Source organism: Sciurus vulgaris (genome assembly GCF_902686455.1).
Source record: "Sciurus vulgaris genome assembly, chromosome: 6".
In the NCBI taxonomy this organism is placed as follows: Eukaryota; Metazoa; Chordata; class Mammalia; order Rodentia; family Sciuridae; genus Sciurus; species Sciurus vulgaris.
The window spans coordinates 29,696,813-29,709,169 of record NC_136466.1 but is presented as its reverse complement, the minus strand read 5'-3'; the positions used below and the strand labels follow the sequence as shown (position 1 = coordinate 29,709,169).

Genomic DNA, 12,357 nt, shown 5'->3' with positions numbered 1-12,357 from the left:
TCTCCACCTCCGCCCTCATCCCACAAATACTGAGACTCACTTAAAATGAAGTGTCTTCAATTATTTGCATTTTTTCCATACTGTGTCAGTTATTTTTATGAAACATCTGACTAGTTGACCAAAGCATTTCATTCCCCAAGGTGCCTGATGAATCCTGGGTAGATTTGTTGGAGAAGACTTAGGCTTGATGTGAAAATGTTTTCAGTCATCTTTTTGTCTGATTTCCTAGTTTAGGATACTTTTCTTTCTCTTTTGGAGGGCAGAGCACTTTACCACGAGCCACATCCCCAGACATTTTTTAGAAATTTTAAGACAGGGTCTAAGTTGCTTAGAGCCTTGCTGAGTTGCTGAGGTTGGCCTCAAACCTGCAATCCTCCTGTTTCCACCTCCCCTGTTGCTGGGATTATAGGTGTGTGCCATTGTGCCCTGTTGGGATACTTGTTCTTTACAGTTACACTGTGCAAAAACTTATCTGTTCAAAATTATCACTGAAACCATTTGCAATCCTTGCAAGTCTTGTTTTGACCTCAGAGTATCGCACCATGATAGGGGCTCTGGAGACCATTGCTCATAACCCCTATTTGTGGCCTTTACATAGCACAGGACTTGCTCAAAGCCCCACCTTTGAAGTGACATCACAAGGATTGGAATTTCAGGCCTTGGCTCCCAATCCTGTGTACTTTTGTCTACTGCCCTGTGTTGTCTTCGCAATGTCATGATTCATCTCGATTTCTTCCAGAAACTCAATACTTTCATGAACACAGGCCATGGATCTAATGAATGGGATTCTAACTCCTACTCAACTATTTACTACCTGGGTGGCCTCTAAAACTCATGTTCCTTTATGAAAGATGGGGATAATTGCACCTCCTCTCAGGTGGATTGTGAGGATGAGTATGGTAATGCAAAAAAGCCTAAGACTCAGCACACAGTAGGTAGTTGAGAAATGGTAATGGGCATAGATGTGGGTTGCATGCATTGAGTATAATTTCAGTTTTAAACCCAGCAATATAGCACTAGGTTGCATTCTCCCATCCACATTCTTTAAGGGACCCTAGGCTTTGGGGGCATAGAGAGTATGGGAGTCAGGCCCCCAAACCGCACCACCCCTTTGGCCTAGAAAGGGGATTTCCAAGCCAGGAAGCTGGGCCTGAGGCTGGGATCTGAGTGACTCAGGCAGGTGGCAACCTCTTGCTCTTCCAGAGTGACAACAAGCACATGCTCAAAGCCCCACCTGGGAGGAGAACCAAACTGCTTGTGTTTTGTTTTATTTTGTTTTAAAGCAGGCAGTTTCCTAATCGTTCTGTCACTCCCTGCTCCTTCACCACCTCTGCCAGAATAGCTCCAAATATACATTTGAAGAAAATAAGAAGCATGCAAAAATATCCACCTATAACAAATTTAATTCTAAACCAGAAGAGGGGTGGAGGCTGCATCATAAAAGCATTATAAAACCAGGCACCGTGGCGCATGCCCATAATCCCAGCGGCACAGAAGGATCACAAATTTGAGACCAGCTTCAGCAACTTAGTGAGGCCTGGTCTTAAGAAGGGCTGGGGATATATCTCAGTGGTAAAGCATCTCTGGGTTTAATCTCCAATACCCCTCCACATATACAAAAAAGTGTTATAAAGTAACATGGAGTATTTGCTGTGTGCTAGTCTGGCACTTGTCCACAATTTATCTTCTAACCAGTCCATAAGGTGGGTACTAATATTCCCATTTCACAGATGAGACAGGGGTTTTGAGGTACTAGATGACTCACCCAAGATCTTACAGAGCAGTAATTACCTGGAGGACAAAGAGCCGGGCTGTTAAACTCTTACCACTCTGAGGCATTATACTGCAGATCTTGCCAGTAGGTCTATTACAAAAGTGACAAAGATAGACTTCTCAGAAGAAAAGGGGCCCCAGAGATGGGAATTCCACTCCCAATCTTTTTAAAATTTTCAGTTTGAAACAGGATCTCACTAAAGTTGCCCAGGCTGGTCTTGAACTTGTGATCCTCCGGCTTCAGCCTCCCAAGTAGCTGGGTTTGCAGGTGCACGCCACTGTGTCAGGCTTACGTAGAGTTTATGATTAACACTTGGGACCAGAACTCAGGACATTGCCACACATCCCACTGATGGGAAATGGAGCTTCAAAGTCAAACAAGTGTGTGCCTCATTCCAGCAGGAGAATGAGTGAATCAGGGCCAAGGTGAGGGGTGAACAGAACTTGGGGGAGCAGGGGAGCAGCTAATGAACCTGACAAAGAGCAGTCCTGGGTCCCTTCCTTAGATCCATAGCCTGAAGCAATCTCAGGAATGTAAAACCCTACAGTGGATTCTAGGTACTTTTTGGTGTTGGGTGTGGTATGTATATCAAAGAGCGATTTGGGTGATAGCTAAGTGAGATAATGCATGTCAAGCACATGCTACTGACTGAAACACTTATCAGCTAATCATAGCATTTTTCAAATAAGAAATAAATGAGCAAAGTCTATGGTCTCAGATTCCCTCCCTCAGCCTAAGAAGGCATTTTAAAATTCTACCCACTTTCATGAGGGGATGGGAAGATGTCTGTAACTTCACAATGCATTCAGCACTTCAAGGCAGATGAAACCATTTATATCCACAACTTGTGCCTTTTCCAAGAGATACATCACATGGGTAAAGCATGGGCTCTGGAATCAGACTTGGGTTTAAATCTCAGCCCTGCTACTTACAGCCTGTCCCTCAGTTTCCTTATCAATGCCAGGAAGGCTATAAAAGTACCAGTGCATGGGAAAGTGATAATTAAATGCCAAAGGAAAGGAAAGCAGTGGTCATTGTAATCATCAACCCTGCAAGACGGCAGAGAGTGTTTTTCTCTCTGCCCCAGGGAGGACGTTGGGGCTTATAGCGGGGGGGTAACTTGCCAGGACCTCTCAGAATGCTCTCTGAGGAGTGGGGCCTGGAAGCCATCCCCACTGACTTTTTCTTCAGGCTCTTTCCTGTTTTCCTCTTTCTGCATTCCAATTCTTACCCATGTCCTTGTCCTGGCTGTTACTCTTTGGTTTCTAGGGCACCATGGGAGGAGAAGAAAGGACAAAGTGACACTGGGGGAAATTCCCAGCCTTGTCACATACGTGGCCCAGCCAGGCCCCTCCCACAGTCCCTAGGAGTCCCAGGTCTCCCCTGCTCCAGCTTCTCTCCCTCTGGCCCCCTTGTCTCCAGATCAGGGTGTCAAAAAGGATTTGGGCTGGGATCCAAGCTTGCCCCTTGTCATCCTGGACGTGGGAATAGGTTGGCCAGCCTGGTCCCATCCCTCAGGGAGGCAGACCCACACAACTGGAGCGTTTCCTAATCTCGGGAAGCCCTAACAGGGCCCTCAGAGCAGTCGTCTTCCAGTCCTGCCCCCTCCCTCCCATGTCTTCACCCACACCCCACTTTTCTAGGGCCCCTCCTCATTCTCCCTCCATTCCTCTGCAGCCCAGAAGCCACTGTCAGACGTGACCTCCACTCCTTACCCCTCCTAGCCAGGGACTTCCCTGGGTTGGGCCTCTGACCAGCTTTGGAAAATCTGGACTGTTTATGATCAAAGAGGAGGCCACATCACTGTTCTGCCAGCCCTTGGCCCACTCCCAGGGCCCCGGGCTTTCTGCTAAAAGTTCAAACACAGAAAGGTCCAGGGGCCCTAGGAGCTAAGCAGGCAGGAAAGAGGAGAGAGGTCTTTTTGCTACAGTGATAAGGAAGATCCCAGCCTCCATTATGCTCCCGAGGGAGCACCTGGTCTTTACCTGTCTGATTTTAGACTTCTAAAGTGCCCAACATACCCTGGCTCTCAAAAACTCACATTCACAGGCACACATAGATTTTGCCCAGAGACATATTCTCACACATACATGTAAACGTGGTTACAAATGTACACTTACAGGGACCCACACATATACACTGTCATGGGTCTGATTCAAGGTCACAAACAGACAAGTTCTCTCACACACATACATTCATGTTCATACTTTCAAACATACTCCTTTTTTGGGTAGGGGGAGAATAAGACAAAATCAGGCTTTCTTTTCCTTTCCTTTGGATAAGCTAGCGAAAACTGGAGAGCAAAAGAATGACCAAAAAGACAGGGCAGGAAGAGAAAACAGGATGGGGAGAAAAATTTGAGGAGAAGGAGGCCAGGCAAGGAGCAAAGGCCCAGACCCAAGACCTGGGTGGGCAGAGCAAGCTGGACTGGGTAGCAGTGGAGCCCAGCTGGCAGGAAAGAGGAGGCCAGGCAGCTCTTGGCACACAGCTGGCAATGGCAAAGTTGGGTGGCTTCGGCACCCTTGTGCCGTGAGCCCGCTCCCCTGTCCTGGCTCATCTACCCCCAGTCTGGATCACTTACCTGGGCAAGGGCAGGAAAATCCGAGGGTGTGTACAGCGGGGGCTGCTGTCCCTGCGAAGGCTCCTCAGCTCACTGTGCTTCTGCAGGAAGGAGGGCTGGGCTGAGCTGACTTTTAGGCAGGAGGGGAATTCCCCGCGATGCAGGAGCCAGCCGCCAGGCAGCCCCACAAGGCCCAGCTGAGGCCCCATCCTGCCCTCTGGCAAAGCACAGGGCCCTTCTTTATCAGCCTCCACCTGTCAAGTCCCAGACTGGCTGTCACTTGCTATGAATTCCAGGGAAGGGAGAGGGGGTTCAGAAAGCCTGATGATCCTTTGGGTAGGAACAGGAACAGGCTCAGGGGCAGGGGCAGGGGCAGGGGCAGGGGCAGGAGCGACCTGGCCTGCCCTGCCTGGGTTCTCCTGAGGACTTCTATTTCCTCCTTTGCCTAACGTGGGGGATTCCAGTGCTCAAGCCCCTGAGGAAATTGCCAGATGTGCAGCCCACATCCTCCAGCCTTGTTACTATCCCATCTGTTTCCACTTACTACCGTCTCTGGATCCTCCACAGAGAAGGGAGAGCCCATTCCCTTCTGCATGCTCCTTCCCTCCTTTCATCCAGATGTCAAATGAAACCTGAAGACACAGCATAGCCCTAGGAGTGACCCTGCTCCACACTTGCCAGCTGGGAATCTGAGCAGTCACCTCATCTTGAGCCTCAGTGATTCCCCGCTTTAAAATGGGAACAACGAGTCCTGCTTTGCCTGACTTCTGCAGTTGTAATTAAAGTAAAATGATGGTTTGCAGACATCCTTCGTAAACTATTGACTTAAACATAAGGTCTCCACTCACAGCTGCAAAGACGCCTAGGAAGCAGGGGAGAGGGGGCCATCTGGATGAGCTGGGCTTTCTTGATCATTCCTGGTTCCAGGGCTTTTTCATTCTTACACCCATACTTATGGTCTGTTAAGGATATAGGAATGAACAAGTCAGATCCATTTTCTGCCTTCTCAAAGCTCACAGACACTTGGACTGACCTGTCTAATAGGAGAGCCGTTAGCCACACATGGATATTTAAATATAAATGAATTAAAATTGAATAAAAGTAGTAATTCAGTTCCTCAGAAGCACTGGCCACATTTCAAATGCTTGAAAACTTCCTCTGTCTACTACATTGGACTACAGGTATATACCACACTTGTCATCACAGAAAGTTCCGTTGGATGGTATTGTTCTGGGAGCTGTGGGCAAATGGATAAGCAATTACAACAAAGTATGACAGAGATGTATTTGGGCACATGCCAGGGGTTATGGGAGCCAGGAGAGAGGAGTGTCTGGTCAGGATTCAGGAATCTGGAAAGTCTTTCTGGAGGAAGACTTTTCAGCTGAGACCTGAAAGTAGCCAAGCAAAAGCATAAGGAAGGGTGTCCTTGATGAAGGGAATAGAATATGCAAAGAGAAGAAAGAGAGAATATATTCATGAAACTGAAAATGGTTCATTCCGTGTGGATCATGGGATTTGAAGCAGACAAGAAGTAATATGTGAACCTGGAGAAATAGGCAGGGCTGGGTCACAACGGGCCACCATGTGGCCCTGCAGGGAGGCTGGCAAGGGTATGGGCTGGGGAGAGGAAAGCCCACTGAATCCAGTTCCAACAGCTTCTACACCCTTTAGGTTGGAATTGCACTGGGAATGCTAGAGAGACCTTGTAGACCAATGTATCCCTATAGATGAGGAAGTAAAGATCAGACAACAGGAAATGACTTCCCAAGTGAGTAAATGAGGAACCTTCTGACTTCTAGTCTAGTGCTCTTTCCCACACCATACTCAATCCCTCATGACTGGCCACTGTTTGAGGATTTACTAGCATCATGTAGGAGTAGCTATCATATCAGATTACACAGATATTTTCAATTTTGGGGAAGTTTTATTGGACCAATGGCACCAACCCTTGAACTAGACCATGGGAAAAGGATGACTTGTTTCCCTGTGCATAGACCATTTTCTCTGCAGGGAGTAAAAATATGTGTCATTCAGCCCTGATGTTCCTGGAATGTGATACTCTCCATATAGATGAGGTCACAATAATAGACCCTCTGTGAGTTCACAGAGCTGGACTGGGACCAGGCTCTTAAAGGGCAGAGGGACCGTGAAAGGCTACACAGATCCAAGAATCTGGACCAATATGAGCAGGGATCACTGGTTAGTAGTGCTTGGCTTGTAAGTCCTGGGGAAGATCAGCTTGGGCTCTCCCTGCTGAAATGCTGACAGCATGAAAGAAGAGGTCCTTGCACTGGGCATCGAAGAGCCGACTTGTCCTGGATCCCATGTGTAAACCTTTCCCTCTCAGGTCCTTGGCTTTTGCTTCAATGATGGGAAGAAATCAGACTGGATGATCACTAAGGGACCATCCATTCTGACATAAGGAAGTCCAAAGGTTCAGAGGAAGAAGAAATCAGGGCAGGCCACGGGAGAGTCAGGATATTTCCTGATGATGGCTGATATTTAAGCTCATCATGTGCTAGCTACAGTATTAAGTATTTATTTTTTTTAGTTGTAGATGGACACAATACCTTTATTTTGTTTGTTTCTATATGCTGCTGAGGAGTGAACCCAGTGCCTCACACATGTGAGGCAAGTGCTCTGTCACTGAGCCACAACCCCAGCCCTAGTACTAAGTATTTTTAAATGAATTATTTCATGTGTTCCTTGTAAGAACCCTATGAGACTAGTATTGCTATTTTATGAATGAGGAAACTGAGGCTTCTAGTGACTTGTAATAGCCAACTGTCAATAAATGGCACAGCTAGAATTCAAACTCAAATGCAACAGTCCCTCCATGTTTGTGGATTCAACCAACTGCAAATGGAAAATATTCAGAAGAAAATTGTGTCTGTACCAAACACATACAGACTTCTTTCTTTTCATCTTCTAACAATACAATATAACTATTTACAGAGCATTTATATTGTATGAGGTATTATAAGTAATCTAGAGGTGATTTAAAGTATACCGGAGGATGTGCACAGGTTATATGTAAATCCTGTCTTTTTATATCAGGGACGTGAACATCCCCGGATTCTGGTTTAAGAGGGGGTTCTTGGAACCAATCCCCTATGGATACCAAGGGATGACTGTAATGGCTGGAGGAGACAGACCCAGGCTGAACCTCAAAAGACAGGTGAAATCTAATATTCATAGGGCAACTCCTGTAGGACTGCCCTTTGGTACATAGTTATCCAGCCCCCTTCTCCCATTCTGACACCTCTGGTCTTGCTTTGATGTTGTGGGAATAGCATGAGCCCATCTCATAACAGCCATTCAAAATACTTATTTGGGGAATTAATGAATGTGACTTCGTGTGTTTCTGTTGAAACCAGCCAAGGACAGAAACTTCTTACGCCATTAGGACCTAGCCTTGGATTTGGCAGATTTCTGTGCCCATCCATAGACCCAAGAAATCAGACTCTTGGGAGGAGGGAGGGTAGAATCCTAGAGGTGGTGTTTTTAATAAATTCCCAGGGGATGACCCTGGGACATGGTAGAGTTTGAGATGCCCAAGCTTCCTGAGCTGGGTCTTCCAGTTCCAAAGTAAAGATTTCTGCTCATATATAGGTAGCCAGGGAGAACCAGTAGAGGTACCAAGTGTGCTCTTACATGGCTGAGTCACCCAAGCATCAAATCCATAGCTTTTGAAAACTCCCAAATGAGCTAATAAAATTGTGTCCTTATCTGAAATTTGAGGACAGGCTGCTAGAAGAAGCCGTAGGATCATACATTTTCAGATGTTCACTGGCTCAATAGCCCACCCACAGTGTGTCCTCATCATTGGCAGGTGGTCATCCAGGTTCTGTCAATATACTTCCAAAGATGGGGAGCTCACTACCTCACAAATGACCCATTGTGTTGCCGATCAGCTCTCAATTATATAAAACTCAGCTCCACCTCCTCTGGATGGCTGCCATCATGGCTGACAAACTCCTATAAGGCCCTTTGTACTCTGGCATCTATTTCCCATCCACCCTATTCCACTACAGCTACATCTGGTACTTTTGGTTCCTGACATGTGCCTTGGCCTCTGGCTGCAGCACTCTCCAGTCCACTTTGCCTTTCATGTGGCCAATGTTGCTCTCAACTTAATTGTTTCTCCTTTGGAAACTTTGCCTGATCTTCCCCACCCTTATGGCTCCTCTCCTGATGATAGCTGAATCCTTGTTCTGCACTTTCAAGTCCTCTTCCTATTCTCTCTCCCTGTGACTGTAATGAAATGATCATTGGTTTGTTAGTGTCTGACCAGAGCAATAGTTCTCATGCAGGGGTGATGTTGTCTCCCTAAAGACATCTGGAATGTTAGGAAATATTTTTGGTTGTTACAACTGGTGAGGGGTATGCTCCTGGCATTTAGTGGGCAGAGGCCAGGGATGCTTCTAAATAAGTTGCAATGCATGTGACAGTTCCCTACAGCAAAGAATTATCTGGGTGAGCATATCTGTAGTGTTGTGAAACCTTGGGCTGGTGTAAGCCCCAGGTGACCAGGAACTGTTTCTTCGATTTTCACTACTTCCCAAGTGCCTCGCACACAGCAGGCAGAAAATGAATGCTTGTAAAAGGAAGGAGGAGAGGAAGTAAGGAGGAGATGAACTACATTGTCAAGTGCAATGTTCCTGATGTAGGAAGAGTGGAGAACTGGGGAGACAGGCCATGAGAGGTGAGACTGGCTGGAGAGTAGAGATGGACCTCTGAAGCCATGAACACTGGGTTGAAGAGCTCTGCCATCAGTCGGGCATGGTGGCGCATGCCTATTATCCCTGTGACTCAGGAGGCTGAGGCAGGAGGATGGTGAGTTCAAAGCCAGCCTCTGCAACTTAGTGAGGGCCTAAGCAACTTAGCGAGACCCTGTCTCTGAATAAAATATAAAAAAGGGCTGGAGATGTTGCTCAGTGGTTAAGCACCTCTTGGTTCAGTCCCCAGTACCATTAGGAAGATATTGAGGACAAAAAAAAAAAAAACAAAAAAAAGTACATCCTGAGAAAGAGGATTTGACTGGTTAGTGACAGATTTGGGTCTTGAATCCACAAAATATGCCTCCCTATTTTATTGATACACCCTAATTGCAAAAAACTGAAGAGCTGGAGGCATTTTTTCTTCAGAATGTGAATAGATAGACAGATATTAAAAAATATGCTGCCTACGTGCATCTGCTAGGTACCAGGACCACTGCTGTTTCTGACTCACCCTGTGACCTCAGCAGTGACTTCCTCTCTGTCCCTTGCCTTCCTCATCTTTGAAAGAAAGTAATTTCTCTTTGCCCCTCTATGGCACTGGGAAGAACTGTGTGTAGGACAGGGGAATTCATTATAATAATTCCTAAAGAATATTATTGGCCAGGGGGTCATCAGCTTTAGTGTCCTTCAGATTATCTGATCCCTTTGGTCTTCGGTCGGGGCCCTACATCAGCAGTTCTCAATCATGCTTCACATTTTAGTCACCTGGGGAGCTTGTGAAAATGCCCAGGCCCCACCCCAGACAAATTAGATCAGAATCTCTGGGGGTGTGGCCTGGGCATAAGTATTTATAAAGCTTCCCAGGTATTTATAAGGAGAAAAGTTCTGACTTTGCCCTAGGAGCTGTCCTTTTAATAGTTGGTTTTGATGTACGTGGTCATCAAAACTACGTTCTCACCAGAACTCACTATCTCAGGGTCCCTGGGGCCCCCCAACTTGACCCCCTTTTTGTACCAGAGAAGGTACCTTCTAGAATCAGGTCAGAGACTGGGATGACAACAAATCTTAGAATTTGGAGAGAAGAAAGCTCTATCCCCCATTTTTTTCTGGATCACAGAAAATTATACATAGCAAATGCAAAAGGCAAAATTAAAACTCCAACTAAGAGGAAATGGGGTTCATGTAATTCTGTTGGCATTTGAAAAATGGGATTCAGGGATGCATTTTGCAAAATTGTGCTTTCCAAGGAAATAGACATGGGGTGGTATGTTGCAAGATTCTTGTCAGAGGAAGAGGATCCAAGAACAAATGTTGCAAGACTGTGCTGCTGAAGGAAGTGACTTCTTAGTCCATCAGATCTGGGACAAAGCTTAGAGATTATTTTGACCAACCTTTTCACTGGACAGAAAGGGAAAATTAAGGCTGAGGGAAGAGAAGGGAAGTGTCCAGGGTCAGGCAGGGAATTGTTGATGAACTAGCATTACAGTCCTGGCTTCCTGACCACCTCCTTCCTGCTGCCCTTTCCTCTGGCTCGGTAAGTATGTATCAACTCACTGTTTTGCTCCAGGTCCTTAGACTGCCTCTGTGCTCCCACCCTCTGGACAGCACCCAAGGTCAAAGGATGAGACTAAATCTGTGTGCCTGGATCTACACCTGCCAGTCAAAAGGGGCTGGAACCAGAGGGTGGCGGGGGCCAGCCAGAGAGGAAGGAGCAGTCTGATGATGTGGCCTAACCTCAGAAAGGAAGCCTGGTCATCAGGGGGAATTTCCCCGGGTGAGGTCTCTTGTCTATGCAAATATTGCACTCCAACTGGCTTGGACTCCAGGATGGGAGAAGAGGGATAAGAGGAAAGAGGACATGGGGAAAGACAAAGAAGATGACAGGTGCTGAGCACCCCGGGACCTGGCACTGTGCCAGGCTCCTCGTGTGCTTCACCTCATCTTGTCCATAAGCATTCTCTAGGGTGGGAAAATTGGAAGCCTGAGGCCCAGTGAGATAGTGCGTTGCCCAGGAAAAAGCAGTATATTCCCATCCCCAAGGTCACCAGGCCACGGGGAGGTGATGATGACCATGATGATGTATTCCGTGCTGCCGTTGGTTGTAAAGGTGACAGCCATGGGGCTTGAGTCCCAGAAGTCTAGCAATTTCATTTTAGGTTTCCATCTCACTCACTAAGGGAATTGTTTCTTGGGAAGAGGCAAAAAGCAGAGGGCAGGGAGTGACCCTGACTCACCTTGGGCAAATCCCAACACCCTGGCTTTTCAAGGCCCTCTGGAAGCAGGGGAAGTGGGAAGAGTGGGAAGGTTGGCACTGTTAACCCCTTCTCTACCAGCTTCCAGAACACTCCTGGAAAGGTGAATGGCAGGCGATCCATGCTTCTGAAAGATGCTCTCACTCTCTCCCTTCTGATCCTTTAAATTTCCTGGGAAGCCTGTCCCAGAACTCCACTCCTTTCTAACTCTTGATCCTATGCATGCCCTGGTTCTCCAGAGAGCTGGGCTTGTCTTCTCAGAGCAGGACATCAGGTAGGACAGAGTTCAAGTCAGGGCTGTTCGGCTCAAAGTCTGTCCTCCAAGGAACATGAACAGGCAAGTCCCTGATTTCTGGAGTTGTGTGTCACCTTAAGACTGTGTGCTGAGAAAATTGTGTGTACGTGCCCCAGTGTTTGTGAGGAGCTAGTTTGGTTACCCGTGCAAGGTGTTTCCTGTGTGGCCACTTGGTTTATATATGGGCAGTGTACAGATTTCTGCTTATTACCAGCAGTCTATTTTTTGGCCTAACAACTTTATTTTTCTCTGTGGTCAATAATGTGTGCTTCTCTGTGTGTTATCAGGAGAGAGTGTGCCTTTTTATTCCAATTCTGGGTGTCCATAGTACGTTGCTGTGAGCATGACTGACAGCGTGTGAAAGTCTCTGTGTGCCAAGCAGCACGTGTGCTTTGAGTGGATAGTGGGTTGTGCTGGAAACTGGGAAATGGAAATGTCCGTTCCCCTCCCCTGCTACTTTTGTCAGGAGCTCCAAGGTCAAGGTCCAGCCCTCGTGATGGGGTACCAAGGGAGAGGGTTCGGACTGCAGCTGGAAGCACAAGGGGCAGATGGTGGTAATTGAGAGGAAGGAGTGGGACCATCCACAGAAGGAAATACGTGTGCTGGAAGTTTCTTAGAACAGCTGGGTCTGGGGGAAGGGCCCATTCCCAGGTGGCTGTGGCTTAGGGCTTTGTCAGTCCTTACCTAGCTGAGAGGAGGGCAGGGGGATGGCCTGCATTGGGGGCCTTTGCCCTCATATCCTGTCTTTAAAAGCA

General features: G+C 47.1%; 1 protein-coding gene across 2 annotated transcripts in view; it reads right to left on the bottom strand.

The window, feature by feature from the left end:
• Positions 1-4,476, bottom strand: part of TNIP1 (TNFAIP3 interacting protein 1) — a 57,601-nt gene extending 53,125 nt beyond the window's left edge. Inside the window, exon 1 of one of the 2 annotated variants that reach the window (XM_079144146.1) lies at positions 4,356-4,476. The gene's annotated coding sequence lies outside the window, so the exon portion shown is untranslated. The remainder of the gene's footprint in view (positions 1-4,355) is intronic. The other variant, XM_079144150.1, reaches the window with a different exon arrangement.
• Between the last annotated feature and the right edge of the window lie 7,881 nt (positions 4,477-12,357).